Genomic DNA, 15826 nt, shown 5'->3' on the forward strand with positions numbered 1-15826 from the left:
CTTTAAAAAGTGATTACCCTGTCAACTTCTGTACATGGTTTAATATGTCTTTAGAATTCTTATATAAATTATTATAATTTTCTTTTCATCCTTGATTGTCAAATTTGACAATCTTGTATATCTTATTAAAATGTCTTATTTCATTTAAGCATCTGCATCTTTCATAGAGCATTTATTGAGTGTTTATTCTCTGCTAGGCATAAAATTAAGAGTCCCAGATTCAAGGTGAAATAGTATACTTCTTGCCATCAATGAGTTTGCTGTATATTTGAAGATAGACATTGAAAGTGGAAAATTACAACACAGATATAGCTCAGTATGCTCTGGCATACAAACAAGAATCTGAGGGTGTCAGAGAAGAAAGATTTCAGAGACATCATGAGATGATGTGTCCTTTGCATTGTAGGTTGAACAGCAGTTAGCTCATGTGAGTACATGAGAAAAATGGAATTTCAGTAGAAGAGAATACTGAATGTGGTTATTACGATGGTATTCAGTAGATGTAGATGGTAGTCACCTGGTGAGGGCTGCTGTAAACATACTAAGATGTCTGGACTTTACAAGGAAGATGCTCCCAAACTTCTTGACCTACCTCATTTTTTCCCCATGCACATATATCATACTGCTGCTGCTGCTGCTAAGTCGCTTCAGTCATGTCCGACTCTGTGCGACCCCATAGACGGCAGCCCGCCAGACTCAGCCATCCCTGGGATTCTCCAGGCAAGAACACTGGAGTGGGTTGCCATTTCCTTCTCCAATGCATGAAAGTGAAAAGTGAAAGTGAAGTCGCTCAGTCGTGTCCAACTCTTAGCGACCCCATGGACTGCAGCCTACCAGGCTCCTCCGTCCATGGGATTTTCCAAGCAAGAGTACTGGAGTGGGGTGCTATTGCCTTCTCTGACATATATCATAGCATGACATATTTCTCCATTTTTACTTCCCATCACCTTCCTATAAGGGAAATATCTTGCTGCTGTAATTCACAGTGTAATGAATAGCATCTGAAACTCAGTCATCATTGTTTCATCACTAAATCATGTTGGACTCTTTTGTGACCTCATCGACTGTAGCCCACCAAGCTCCTCTGTCTGTGGGATTTCCCAGGCAAGAATATTGGAGTGGGTTGCCATCTCCTTCTCCAGGACTTAGTAGATGCCCACAAAATATTTGTTGAACAAATCAAAGCCAATGGGGAGCCACTAAAGAATTTTAAGTGTGGGAGTTGTCATAGTCACTTGAATCATCTTGAACTGATGCTGCCCTTTTCCTTAGTTCTGTCCTTCAGTTTTTTCTCCAATTATGATTCTACTGTGAAAGTCATGTTTTCACAAGTAAGCCACAAAAAGAGACAATTTGATAATGCTCTGAAAAGGACGCTATATATGGACTAGGTTCCTTAGAATACATAAATGATTGTCAGGTGACAGAATGGAGATAGCAAGATGAATTGAAAAAGGTATGAATTTTGGAGATAGACAGTTACAAGGGCAAATACCAACTTTCAACACTGTCTAGCTATATGAACCTGATGTTAACTTGGATCAGTTCCTATTATATTTTGTTGTTGTTCAGTTGCTCAGTCATGTCCAGCTCTGAGACGCCATGGACTGCAGCATGTCAGGCTTCTCTGTCCTTCACTCTCTCCCGAGTTTGCTCAAACTCATGTTCATTGAGTCAGTGATGCCATCCAACCATCTCATCCTCTGTTGTCCCCTTCTCCTCCTGCCTTTAATCTTTGCAAGCATCAGGGTCTTTTCCAATGACTTGGTCCTTTGCATCAAGTGGCTGAAATACTGAAGCTTCAGCTTCATCATCAGTCCTTCCAATGAATATTCAGGATTGATTTCCTGTAGGATTGACTGGTTTGATCTCCTTGCTGTCCTAAAGATTCTAAAGAGTCTTCTCCAATAACACAGTTCGAAAGCATCAATTCTTCGGTGCTTAGCCTTCTTTATGGTCCCAACTCTCACATCTATACATGACTACTGGAAAAACCATAGTTTTAACCATACAGACTTTTGTTGGCAAAGTGATGTCTCTGTTTTTTAATATGCTCTCTAGGTTTTAATGGCAATAATTATACCTTTTAGAGGTTCTTGAGATTATTGAATAGCACATGAAAAGCATTTGGCCTTAGAAATAACACAGTAAATGTCTGTGGGAGGGGTGGATATGTTTTCAATGAGTATGGAAGACGCTTATGTTACTATTGTTGGGGGAAGGTCCAAACAGTAAACTTCCATCATGGCAGACTTAGCCATGAAGCCCATGAGAAAAGAGACCATTAAACAGACAAAGAGACTTGGCAGGAATATTCTATGTAACTTTGTATATGGTTAGGTTCATAGAGGCAAAGTTGTATTTCCCTTTAGATCCAGGATTTTTGCAGGAATCATCCTTGTATCTGAGATACAAAGAGAATAGTAGAACAGTACCCCTGCTCTTCATGAACTTGCACAATGATAGAAATGCTAGGTGTGTAAACAGAACTTGTCCACAGAATGTGGCATAATTCTGAAGTACAAAAAAAGTGCTACGAGAACACAGATTCATCTAATTAACAGAGTACAAAGGAATTGTGTAATTTCATTTCAAAAGATAGGGAATTAATTTGTTAGATATACATGGCATCTCTGAACTTTCAGCTAACATACAAAACCTGTCTCCTTTCCAGCAGAGGGCTCGGTCCCAAAGTTATACAGAGAATATATGCTTTTATTTCTGCAAGTGAATTTGAAAGGAGAATAATATATAGTAGACCTCTGGATTTACTGCATAGATATAATTCAATATTGTGGGAAGTAAACAGACATTCACTAATGCAATGAATTAAGGGTATTAAGTAGTAATGAGATGTAGTGTTAAAAACCTCTAAGAGTGAACTTTGGATAAATATACTCATTTAGGAAAATTAGTTGTTGGCTTATGCTAACACAAAAATGACTAACAGGAAAATGATAGCCCACAGGAGTAGATATGATAAAAGGGAGAGTAGAAGGCCACGGAACAAGAAGTATTTTCAAAATTCTGAGCTTTATTTGGTAACGTAGAGGCAATAAAAGAAATTTCTCAATTTTTAAAAATAAATTTGCAAATTTATTGGTCTTTAAAGAGAAAGGCTACCCACTCCAGTATTCTGGCCTGGAGAATTCCATGGGCTGTGAAGTCCATAGTGGGGCAAAGAGTCTGACATGACTCAGCGACTTTCACTTTCACTTTAGAAGGTGCATAACCCAGCACTGAGGAGGAGGACAGTTAGGCACATACTACTGTCGTGTGACTAGATGTTTGAGGATGGTGAGGACATTTATTTGACATGTATCTTCACACTGCACTGCTCTAGGGATTCTGACCTGTATTCTCTCCGCCCCACTCTCAGATAAGCTTAGTGAAGGCACAACCACATGCTGAGATCCTATGACACAGCACAATTCCTGGCACAGAATAGGTGCTCAATAAAAAGTTGAAAAAATGTTGCAATGATTACTGAATATAATTACTATGGATTGAGAGCCAATTTGATATGTTTCTAATTTAGTTGGTTAGCTACCATGTGATGAATGCATTTTTTTCTTTGCTAGAAAGGTATTTATTTTGAAACATTTCATTTAAAATTATTTTTTACTTCATTTAAAAATAGTTTTTCAACTTTGGAAATGCTCCTTACCACTCTCCTCTTTCTTTGGGCACATGCTGAAAATGATCTCACTCCTAAATTCCTGTTTAATAAAAACAGATTAATAATTTTTTTTTTTTTACTTTCTGCATACTTGGATGTTCCGACATCTTAAAACACGTTTCTTGCAGGGAAGGGACTGTCTCTTCCAAAGCTAGTCAATCTTGAGAGGTAGCAAAAAACATGCTATTTGATATGAAAACTAACCAATCCAGAGTCCTACCTCCTCTCTGCAGCCTGCACAGAAAAGTGAAAGTCACTTAGTACTGTCCAACTCTTCGGGACCGCATGCACTATACAGTCCATGGAATTCTCCAGGCCAGAATACTGGAGTGGGAAGCCTTTCCCTTCTCCAGAGGATCTTTCCAACCCAGGGATCAAACCCAGGTCTCCCTCATTGCAGGCAGATTCTTTACCAGCTGAGCCACAAGGGAAGCCCAAGAGTACTTGGGCTGGGTAGCCTTGCCCTTCTTCAGAGGATCTTCCTGACCAGGAATGAAGCGGGGTCTCTTGCAATGCAGGCAGATTCTTTACCTACTGAGCTATCAGGGAAGCCTCAGGAGGCAATACTCCTCTGCCTTCATTATCCCAGGGCCAGGTACCAGGCAACTAGAGAGCACCTCGATAGCCCTGATGCAGTTCAGAACATACTTCCCTAAATATGTCACTTTTACATACTGAAAATTTTCAGCTGAAGGAGTTTTGAGAAAACAGCAGGAGCAGGAAGATCACTTTAAGAACCTCCCCACCTCACCCTTCTTCCCCAAAACAGACACTAGAATCCTCATGTGAAAGTTGTCCCCTGTGGACCTGGAGGAAAGCAGCAGCTTTTTCACTGAAGACAAAGGGATGCCAAGAAGAACCTAACCAACAGCCCTTGCTGTTTCCCCTGGCTTCCTACAATTACCTTATACTCCTTAACCTATATTTCTCTCCCACTGCCCTTCTTAATGCAGCCTAGAATAAAAACACACAGGTTTAACTTTCTTGGGGCCTTCATATTTTAATGAAGGCTCTGATGTCCTATAAAACTTATATTAAATAAATTTGTATGCTTTTCTTCTGGTAATCTGCCTTTGTCAGTTTAATTTTCAGACCCAATCAAGGACCATAAGAGGGTCAAATAGAATGTTTTCCTCCCTGCAGCCCAAAGCCAGCTGTTGTTATTCAAATGAGCCTGTACTGAACTGTTCACCCTGGTATAAGTTCTCCCCTGATCCTGCTTCTGTGTTTTGTCCAAAATCTGATGTTTTTCATGTGGTCCTCTATGTAGCCACTCAGTCACCTTTATAAATGAAGACTCACAGAACAAATGGGAAAGCAGAAATTCTTTTCCCTTTGTTAGTATTGTGTTCCTCTGTAATAAGTTCATAAGCCTATTTGGTAGCTGAAATGAACAATATGCCCATTTTAAGGTGTGCTTTGTATACTGATTGGGTCCCAAAGGAGCATCTCTCATGGAGAACTCATTTTGGAAAGACCTTTTTGAATTACTATACCTGGTGAATGGCAGTTTCCTTTGAACCTGACAAACAGTGCAATCTCAATCCTGGGTCTAGGACTGATATTTCAGGACTCAGCAGTTTGCCCACCAGTGGCCCCAGCTTAGAGGACTGAGACTCACATGATCTGCTTCACAGGCAAAACTGCCAGGATTGTGTCAACACAGTCATCCGCACAAGATACTGACATTTTGATGACACTGCAATTTCATATGGAGTGGTTAAACTTTGGAAATTGAAAACCTATCGATAAAACCCATCAATAAAATTCAGTATTTTCTTTTCTCCTCTGCTTGCAGTCAGATGGCAAAGGAAGAAAGGAGGCTTGGCAGAAAAGAAAAGAAAAGGAGAGAAGAGACAAGGAAAAAGAAATAGAATGCTTTCTGCTTCCACTGAGGACTTAATTTGCACAGGGTTGAAAAGAACTTCAGATGTAGCCACAGTTAGCCTTCAATTCCCTGTAAAACAGAAGAGTGCTTGTACTCGAATGCCCTACCTGGGCTCATCTGCACAAATGTCACTGCCACCTCCTTCTACTTGGGCCTCGGATTTCTTTTAAGAAGCAAACACGAAGGCACACAGCGGTGGCACTGTGCGGTATGTGCCAAATCCAAGGGGGCTACAGACTTGCAGGTTGTGGTACAAAGTCACTAATGTCTTAAAAGTAAACTGTCTGAGGCATTCTATTTCCTGTGAGGAAAAAAGAACATGCTCTATTTGTTACAGACTTTTTCTCTTTATGTCTAAACTTTGATGGAATTGCAAAAGCAATCATGATTCAGAGTGTTACTGTACATTTTTAAGCTCCAATAATTTTTTATACATGTGTCAACATGTACAGTCTTTTATATTATTTTGGTTTAAAATCTTTTTTTATTCTTTTAAAGTTATTACTGCTCACAGTAGAATAATATAACATTCAGTTCAGTTCAGTCCCTCAGTTGTGTCCGACTCTTTGCGACCCCATGAATTGCAGCACGCCAGGCCTCCCTGTCCATCACCAACTCCCGGAGTTCACTCAAACTCATGTCCATCGAGTCAGTGATGCCATCCAGCCATCTCATCCTCTGTCGTCCCCTTCTCCTCCTGCCCCCAATCCCTCCCAGCATCAGAGTCTTTTCCAATGAGTCAACTCTTCACATGAGGTGGCCAAAGTACTGGAGTTTCAGCTTTAGCATCATTCCTTCCAAAGAACACCCAAGGCTGATCTCCTTTAGAATGGACTGGTTGGATCTCCTTGCAGTCCAAGGGACTCTCAAGAGTCTTCTCCAACACCATAGTTCAAAAGCATCAATTCTTTGGCGCTCAGCTTTCTTCACAGTCCAACTCTCATGTCCATACATGACCACTGGAAAAACCATAGCCTTGACTAGATGGACCTTTGTTGGCAAAGTAATGTCTCTGCTTTTCAATATGCTATCTAGGTTGGTCATAACTTTCCTTCCAAGGAGTAAGCATCTTTTAATTTCATGGCTGCAGTCACCATCTGCAGTGATTTTGGAGCCCCCAAAAATAAAGTCTGACACTGTTTCCACTGTTTCCCCATCTATTTCCCATTACACAGTGGAAAATCAAAAATCCTCTTTCCTCTTCCCTCTACCAGTGATAACTTCTGGTTATGGTTTCTTGTATGTAATTCCAGAAATTCCCTAGGAATAAGGAAGTGAATTTGTGTGTTTGTTTCTAAAAGGTAAAATGAGGCAAATGAACAATTTAAAAAGTTTATCTGAGCAAAAATCAAAGAGAATTCAGTAGCACCAAACCAGAAGTGGTTAGGGGCACTCTGAGGTCAGGCGCCAGGGGTGAGACTTATACAGAGAAAGTGCAGAAACAAAGAAAGGAAATTATGGAGGCTCAGCTGGTAAAGAATCTGCCTGTAATGTGGGACACCTGGGTTCAGTTCCTGGGTTGGGAAGATCCCCTGAAGAAGGGAATGGTTATCCACTCCAGAATTCTGGCCTGGTAAATCCATGGGGTTGCAAAGAGTTTAACACCTAGTGGACTATTTGTGAATAGTTGTCCTTGGCGTCTTGATTTCACAACATTGAGGCACTTAAATGACAAAAATTCATTCTAACTCTCTTGTATTCTTCTATACCTGTCATTTTTTTCTAAACCAGTAAACATTACAGGTAAACACAAAGCAATTAGACAGTATACTTGTGCATAAATGTAATATACTTTCTGCCTAAACTTATTGTGTCTGGTATGTAACACATGGACTTCCCACATTGCACTACTGGTAAAGAACCTGCTTGTTAATGTGTGAGATTTAAGAGACACAGATTTGATCCCTGGTTCAGGAAGATCCATTGGAGGAGGGCATGGCAACCCACTCCAGTATTCTTGCCCAGAGAATCCCATGGACAGAGGAGCCTGGTAGGCTACAGTCCATAGGGTCGCACACGACTGAAGCAACTTAGCATGTTCACCCACTGTTGACATTTCCCTTGGTGGTTCCCTGGGGCCAGTGGCACAGACTCTGCAGGTGTTAACCAGTTAAGTGGGGAGAAACGGACCTGAACAGCGTTTCAACAATCTCAACCACAGCTCAACTCGGCCACCCCAGTAAGATGCAGGCTGACATCTTACTGGTTGTGCCCACAGAGCACAACCTCCCCAACCCCAGAAGCACCAGCAGCCAATGTAATGAATGCTTCCATCAACAACACATTCCCCTTCCCACAGAAGAGCTGCTGGCTCCAACCGGCCATCTGGAGTTGGAATAGGCCGCACAGCACCGACCTAAGACCCATTCTCAGATCCCAAAAGGCCAAGAACTGCTGGAGATCGCGGTTCCCCTGAGCTTGGTTCTGGGAGAGCAGCATCTCCCACCAATGCAAACAAACAACAACAAAAACAGTGGAGAGGAGAGAGAAACCAGGCCTGAGCGAGACTGCTGGAGAAATAAACCTCGTTTCTCTGCAGTGGTGAGCAATAGCATTTCCTGCCCCCTGTTCTGAACCGAGGCACTGGGCTCCATTCTCTCCTGAGATCTTAAAGGGAGATTAAAAAAAACCACCTTTATGGTCCGATTCATTCATATTTGGGTTTCAGTCCCCGATCTACCCACTCCTGAAATCTCTGGCATTGTGCAGATCACAACACTACACGTGCTCAGTCCATTCCAGCAACTCCATGGACTGCAGACCGCCAGGCACCCCTGCCCATGAGACTGAGACTTTTCCTGGAAGAAGACTGGAGTGGGTTCTTTCCCACCCAGGGATCCAACCCCTTCCCTACCTCCTGAGTCTTCTGCATTGGCAGGCTGATTCTTTACCAAGGCGCCGCCTGAGAAGCCCAGGTGAAGAAAGGTGTCCCCTACATCGGGGTCGTAGGAGGAGAAGCGAGGGCCAGTCCAGGAGCCCAGTTACTACGATCAAGCAGCTCCTGTAAAAAAGATCCCCGCGAGGCCTGACAGTAAAGTCTGAACCTGCAGCAGAGGCACGGACTCGAGTCCGAGCGAGCAGTGCTCCAGGACAGGCCTGCGGACCTGACACTTCCCTGCTCCCCCGGCAGGTCCTAGAGGCGGCCTCCGGCCCGCACTGCCCGGAACCACGGAGCCGGGTAAGAGAGAGGCCTGGCCGGCAGTCCGACCCTCCCCGCGCCGCTCCCACCTCCTTCCCCACTCCCACCTCCCGGCGCTCCCTTCCGGGCTCCGGAGGCTAAGGTTGGGGCGGCGATGCGGGTCTCGGCCACTGACCACACATTTCTTGCCAAGGAAGGTGAAGAGGGACTCGTTCTCCTGCAGGGTGAGTAGCAGGAACCCCACGTTGGTGATCCTCCGCGGCGGCGGCGGCGGCGGCGGCTGCTGCTGGCCGGAGCTTATGTTTCTCCTGCGGAGTAGGAAGGCCAGCGTCGTCTCCTCCTGTGAATGGGATAAACTCCCAACTCCTCCAACCCTCCTTTGACCGCAGCTTCGCTGGCAGCCGGACAATCCCACCAGGCGGGGACTGGTGAAACCACATGACGCAAGAGGTGGGGAAGATCCGCCCCCACCAACGTCGAGGCTGGCGGCGCCCGAGGCCACGCCCCTTCCGGCAGAGACAAGGGCAGCTCTGTCCAAGGCGGGGCTACCGGTCGGTTGTCGGCTCCGGGGTCTTAGGCTCTTCCCTCCGGTGTTCTCGGTTAGCAGAGCCCCGGAGAGAGGAGGTCTCCGCGGCCAAGCTGCCCGGCTCTCTTCTGCGACGCACACCTTTGCGGTGCGTCAGTGAAGACTCTGTTCTCCCTTCCTGAAATAGCTCTTCTTTCTGAGGAGTGACAGCGGGACATTTGCACCTCCTATCAGAAAGGAAGCTGGAGACGAAGATGGGAGAACGGACGCGCTCCTCTGTGCTCTTTGCCGATTTCCTTAGCAGTTGCCCGCGGTTTCTCAAACTTTGTCCAAACTTTTGGGAATGGACGAACAGGCCTCTCCCAGGATTGTGAGAGTTCTTGCTGATGGATGTTTCAAAAAAGCAACGTACATAGAAAAGTTTCTACCGCCTTCTGGTGTGTCTAATAGGATAAATGTAACATTGCAATTCAGGCTTATGTCTCTGAGAGTCCTCCACACATCTCGCACCCCCAAGTTCTGTGAATTGAAAAATATTTCCCCCGCCCTCGCCCTTTTCTCTCAGACCCCAAAGGACTTGTTTTCTTTTTATCGAAAATGAATGTACCCATTTAGGGATGTCACTCAGGAAAAATACATCCATCCGATCTAATCCTTACACTAAATTTCAGGAGTTTTTTTGTTTGTTTGTTTAAGTTTATATGCCTCAGAATATTGAAAACTGCCTAGGATAACCGCCTCTGTTCAGTAAATTAAATACTAGACAACTGCCTTAAAATGAAGTTTTGGAGTATGGAAATAATATATGATAACCACGGCTGTGAATTATAGAGTAAGCATCTCCACTTTAAACAAAGTAGCGTTTGTTGCATAAACTTTTTTATGCTTGACGATTATTTCATTTCAATAAACAAAAAAGTTCCCTATATTAAACTTAAGACATCTATGCCAAATTAAATTTGGTAGAACGATTTGATTTTAACCTTTCTGAAAGGCCGCAGTATAAATTATGAATGTACTAAACAGATTGTTAAACCACTTTAAAAATATGAGGTTTCCTTCATAGCTCATTTGGTAAAGAATCCGCCTGCAATGCAGGAGACCCTGGTTCGATTCCTGGGTCCGGAAGATCCCCTGGAGAAGAGATAGGCTACCCACTCCAGTGTTCTTGGGCTTCCCTTGTGGCCCAACTAGTAAAGAATCCACCTGCGATGTCGGAGATCCACCTGCGATATGGCAGACCTGGGTTCGATCCCTGGATTGGGAAGATCTCCTGGAGAAGGGAAAGGCTACCCACTCCAGTATTCTGGCCTGGAGAATTCCATGGACTGTATAGTCCATGGGGTCACAAAGAGTGGGACACAACTGAGGACTTTCACTTTCACTTTCTTTAAAAATATAGTTAAAATTCCGGAGTTCCCTGGTGGCCTACTGGTTAGGATTCTGACTTTCACTATGTAGGCCTGGGTTCAGTTTCTGGTGGGGGAACTGAGATCCCACACAGCCTGAAGGCCTGGACACAAGCAAGAAGAAATGTTACAAAAAATTAAAGCTGCTCATAATGAAATTAGCTAAGTAGTAATAAATCTACAAAAGAAAATGTGATCATATAGTCCTAGGAATTTTCACATGAAATTTGGGTTAAACTTCATTAATAATGTTAGGTTAAAAAGTGATTTTTTTTTTTTTTAAAGCAAGCAAACTTTTTATAAAATAATCAGGTTTAGAAGGGAAATATTAGAAATATACACCAGGAGTTGACCCTGAATTTCATAACTAACAAGAGAAACTTAGAAGCTGAATCAGTTTGCCTCTAGTATCAAAAGTGAGGTTCCTGTGAATTAAAGCCGCATTGAGAGTGGAAAGCATTATAAATTCCTGAGAAGTAGAGATTAGAGCCCTAATAGTTTCAAACCTGTGAACCAGGATAGTGACAAAAATGTAGATTTCAGGTAGTCCTAAATTGGAGTTCTGGTTCTTCCACTTTAACCTTATGGGTTTGGCCAAGTTGCTTTTCTAAGTTTGCTTCCTTATCCATAAAATGAAAATAATTTTTATTTAATAAAGAAATAGAAATCATTAATCCTACTTGAAAGTTATAAAATTCACCAAGGTTGCATGTGTAAATTACCAGTGCAGAGTTGTTACTCAAATACTATTTGTTTTGTCATTGACCATCATTTCCTGTGGTCTGCTCTGCCTTCACTTAGCTAAGGGAACAAGTTGTTGAGTTGAAGTGTTATTTTTACCTTGTTGCATCTAAGCCTGCTACTTTGAAACTGTCCTTCATTTTTGGCATCCTATGTAATTCTTCAAGTACTTCCCTCATAGCTCAGTCGGTAAAGAATCTGCATTGTAATTCTTCAAATATATAGTGGTGGATTTGGGGCATAATTTCTTTGTTAGCAGAATTTCTAATTAGGCTATTAAGTTATGCCATGTAGGCTGTATGTATCCCAGAAGTGTTTTTGGAGAAATTCCAAAATTTTTTTAAATTACGAGTCTAGAGAAAGAATCTAATGTTTCTAATTATTAAAATATGAAAGATAGTAATTTTTATGCCAGAATGCCAGTTTTTAAACTTGTAGACTACCAAACTGTTTTGAAGATGGGGGAGAGAGATGTGGAAAAACATTGTGAAAAAAAGAAGCTATATAGGAGGACAGATGAATGAACAATAGCTACGAGTTGAAGAATCTATCCCATACTGAGAACTGCTGGGTTCCAGTCCTTTTACAATCTCTTGTTAGCCTTGACTATATATGTCTTAATTGATTTTTTTCTGTCAGAAAATTTTCAACATCTTATCTGTATCTGTTGACTTGGTTTATGGGCATGTCTAGGATGGAGTTTAGACATCAGTTTACATCCTTTTTGGCTAGGCCTCGTTACTCATGCCTAACTTCCTACCTAACATTTCTAAATGCAATTTGTTAACTACTTGCCCTTCTCTTTTCTCTATAAAAGAAGGTGAAAAATTATAATAACCATAAGTTTTGGCTCAAGCCCCAAATATTTATTTAACCTTTCCTTCAAATTGTAAGTATGGTTTTGTCCACAATATTGCAAATTAAGTTCTTATTTTATGCCCTTTCATTGTTATTTTTGCTTTTCTCTAGGGTTCTCCCAACTCTCTTTTCTAAAATATGGAAAATGTAAGTGGGAAATTACACTGCAAATAGAATTCCTTACTCTCATGAACATGTGGGCAAGTGATATTTGGATGTGCATACAATCCCATATATCTGAATTTTTCAGTTGCACGATTCCCCATTGCTTAGCATAGATTCTCAATAAATATTTGTTGTCTAAAATTTGGAAAAAACATAGAAGGGAAGGGAAGGGAGGGAAAATCTAAAATAAGACTGTTCAGAGTTCTAATAAACTACTTTATATTGTGTAGTTCTCCATCTCCTTTTCTTCTAAATAATCTTGGCTTTCCCAATGCAAAATTTTTAAATCCCGGCTGAGATTTCTGTTTTGATTCATCAAGATATCAATGGTAAAGCTCCCCTCTAGAGTCCCTTGGACTGGAAGGAGATCCAACCAGTCCATCCTAAAGGAGATCAGTCCTGGGTGTTCTTTGGAAGGATTGATGCTAAAGCTGAAACTCCAGTACTTTGGCCACCTCATTCGAAGAGTTGACTCATTGGAAAAGACTCTGATGCTGGGAGGGATTGGTGGCAGGAGGAGCAGGGGATGACAGAGAATGAGATGGCTGGATGGCATCACTGACTCGATGGACGTGAGTCTGAGTGAACTCCGGGAGGTGGTGATGGACAGGGAGGCCTGCCGTGCTGTGATTCATGGGGTTGCAAAGAGTCGGACAACAACTGAGCGAATGAAAAACAAACAAACAAACAAAAAACAGCCAGGTAAGTTCTTTCAAAATTCTCCCATTTTCACTGGGAGAGCTTTTGCCAGGTGCCAGCTCCCTGTCCCATCTTACTTGACTTTATTGACACTCCTGATACATGATAGTTTCATAAGCAAAGAAAATAAGTTTATTTTGAAGGTGGCAATGACTGTTAGTGATAGAAATGCATGCAATAATAGTAGAATAGAATACACTTCCTCTGCAAAAATGCAACATTAAAGACAGAAGCTGATCATTTTGAACATTTTATTTACCATTCAAAGTATATATTAATCAGAAAACTTGTAAATTTCTCATGGAAAAAGGAACATACCTTTGTCTGGAAGCTCTTGTCTTTTATTTCTTTTGAATTAACAAAGCTACAAGTGATTAAAAAAATGAATTGTTACACTGAGAATGAAGAAAGCAGATAATCAAGTGGTGGTATTGCCTGTATTGAACAATCTTGTTTTCTAAGCCAGTTGGGCAGGAATAGGAAAAAGAGACCAAGCCTGTAAGTAAAGAGAGAAATTAACAATATACAATTGTTGAGGCTATAATATGTTATGGATTTATGCCAGTCAAGGTTTTAAAATGTAATCATTCATTGGAGAAAGAACTTCAATTAAGACAGTTTAAGCCAAGGCTATGACCAAAACTATTTCATACCAAAGAATAGGAAGCAAAGCATGGTCACAAGGAGCTTTATTCTCTGGATATGTTCTATCACTCTCTTTTGTTAGGTCAGGTTTCATTTTTTATCACTTTACTCTACCTAAAGCCGTCTTTCAGATCAGATCAGATCAGTCCCTCAGTCGTGTCCGACTCTTTGCGACCCCATGAATTGCAGCACGCCAGGCCTCCCTGTCCATCACCAACTCCCGGAGTTCACTCAGACTCACGCCCATCGAGTCAGTGATGCCATCTAGCCATCTCATTCTCTGTCGTCCCCTTCTCCTCTTGCCCCAATCCCTCCCAGCATCAGAGTCTTTTCCAATGAGTCAACTCTTCACATGAGGTGGCCAAAGTACTGGAGTTTCAGCTTGAGCATCATTCCTTCCAAAGAAATTCCAGGGCTGATCTCCTTCAGAATGGACTAGTTGGATCTCCTTGCAGTCCAAGGGACTCTCAAGAGTCTTCTCCAACACCACAGTTCAAAAGCATCAATTCCTCGGCGCTCAGCCTTCTTCACAGTCCAATTCTCACATCCATACGTGACCACAGGAAAAACCATAGCCTTGACTAGATGGACCTTTGTTGGCAAAGTAATGTCTCTGCTTTTGAGTATGCTATCTAGGTTGCTCATAACTTTCCTTCCAAGGAGTAAGCGTCTTTTAATTTCATGGCTGCAGTCACCATCTGCAGTGATTTTGGAGCCCCCAAAAATAAAGTCTGACACTGTTTCCACTGTTTCCCCATCTATTTCCCATGAAGTGATGGGACCAGATGCCATGATCTTTGTTTTCTGAATGTTGAGCTTTAAGCCAACTTTTTCGCTCTCCACTTTTACTTTCATCAAGAGGCTTTTGAGTTCCTCTTCACTTTCTGCCATAAGGGTGGTGTCATCTGCATATCTGAGGTTATTGATATTTCTCCTGGCAATCTTGATTCCAGCTTGTGTTTCTTCCAGTCCAGCGTTTCTCATGATGTACTCTGCATTTAAGTTAAATAAGTAGGGTGGCAATATACAGCCTTGACGTACTCCTTTTCCTATTTGGAACCAGTCTGTTGTTCCATGTCCAGTTCTAACTGTTGCTTCCTGACCTGCATACAAATTTCTCAAGAGGCAGATCAGGTGGTCTGGTATTCCCATCTCTTTCAGAATTTTCCACAGTTTATTGTGAGCCACACAGTCAAAGACTTTGGCATAGTCAATAAAGCAGAAATAGATGTTTTTCTGGAACTCTCTTGCTTTTTCGATGATCCAGCAGATGTTGGCAATTTGATCTCTGGTTCCTCTGCCTTTTCTAAAACCAGCTTGAACATCAGGAAGTTCACGGTTCACATATTGCTGAAGCCTGGCTTGGAGAATTTTAAGCATTACTTTACTAGCATGTGAGATGAGTGCAATTGTGTGGTAGTTTGAGCATTCTTTGGCATTGCCTTTCTTTGGGTTAGGGTTACTTCCTTCCAAAGATATGCTTTCCAAGGCCAATTCCTGATGTTTCTCTCATTTGCCTGTTGCTATTATTTTATTATAATGCATATCCTCTCTTCGGGGCTTCCCTGGTGGCTCAGTGGTAAAGAATTTGCATGCAATGCAGGAGATCTGGGTTTGATCCCTGGGTTGGGAAGATCTCCTGGAGGAGGAGGGCATGGCAATCCATTCCAGTAATCTTGCCTGGAGAATTCCATGGACAGAGGAACCTGGCTAGCTATAGTCCATAGGGTTGCACAGAGTTGGACATGACTGAAGCAACCAAGCAGCAGCAGCATTCTTTCTTCAACAAATACATTGTTGGGTTTCCCACTGGCCAACTTCTAATCCTATAGCTCTTAACTGAAAAGTTCTACTAAATTTGGGTTTCTAATGGCTTATATTCTGTTCTGAAAGCAAGGGAATTCCAGAAAAACATCTACTACTGATTCACTGACTATGTTAAAGCCTTTGACTGTGTGGATCACAACAAACTGTGCAAAATTCTTAAAGAGATGGGAATACCAGATCACCTTACCAGTCTCCTGAGAAACTTGTATGCAGGTCAAGAAGCAACATGTCAACAACAGACTGGGTCAAA

General features: G+C 42.1%; 1 long non-coding RNA gene across 1 annotated transcript in view; it reads right to left on the reverse strand.

Annotated features, from left to right (window-relative positions):
• Window positions 1–9160, reverse strand: part of LOC139182754 (uncharacterized) — a 47207-nt gene extending 38047 nt beyond the window's left edge. The window contains exon 1 of the long non-coding RNA XR_011566297.1: window positions 8422–9160. This is a non-coding gene — a long non-coding RNA (uncharacterized lncRNA). The remainder of the gene's footprint in view (window positions 1–8421) is intronic.
• Between the last annotated feature and the right edge of the window lie 6666 nt (window positions 9161–15826).

This window comes from Bos indicus, chromosome 4 (assembly GCF_029378745.1).
Source record: "Bos indicus isolate NIAB-ARS_2022 breed Sahiwal x Tharparkar chromosome 4, NIAB-ARS_B.indTharparkar_mat_pri_1.0, whole genome shotgun sequence".
Taxonomy (NCBI): Eukaryota; Metazoa; Chordata; class Mammalia; order Artiodactyla; family Bovidae; genus Bos; species Bos indicus.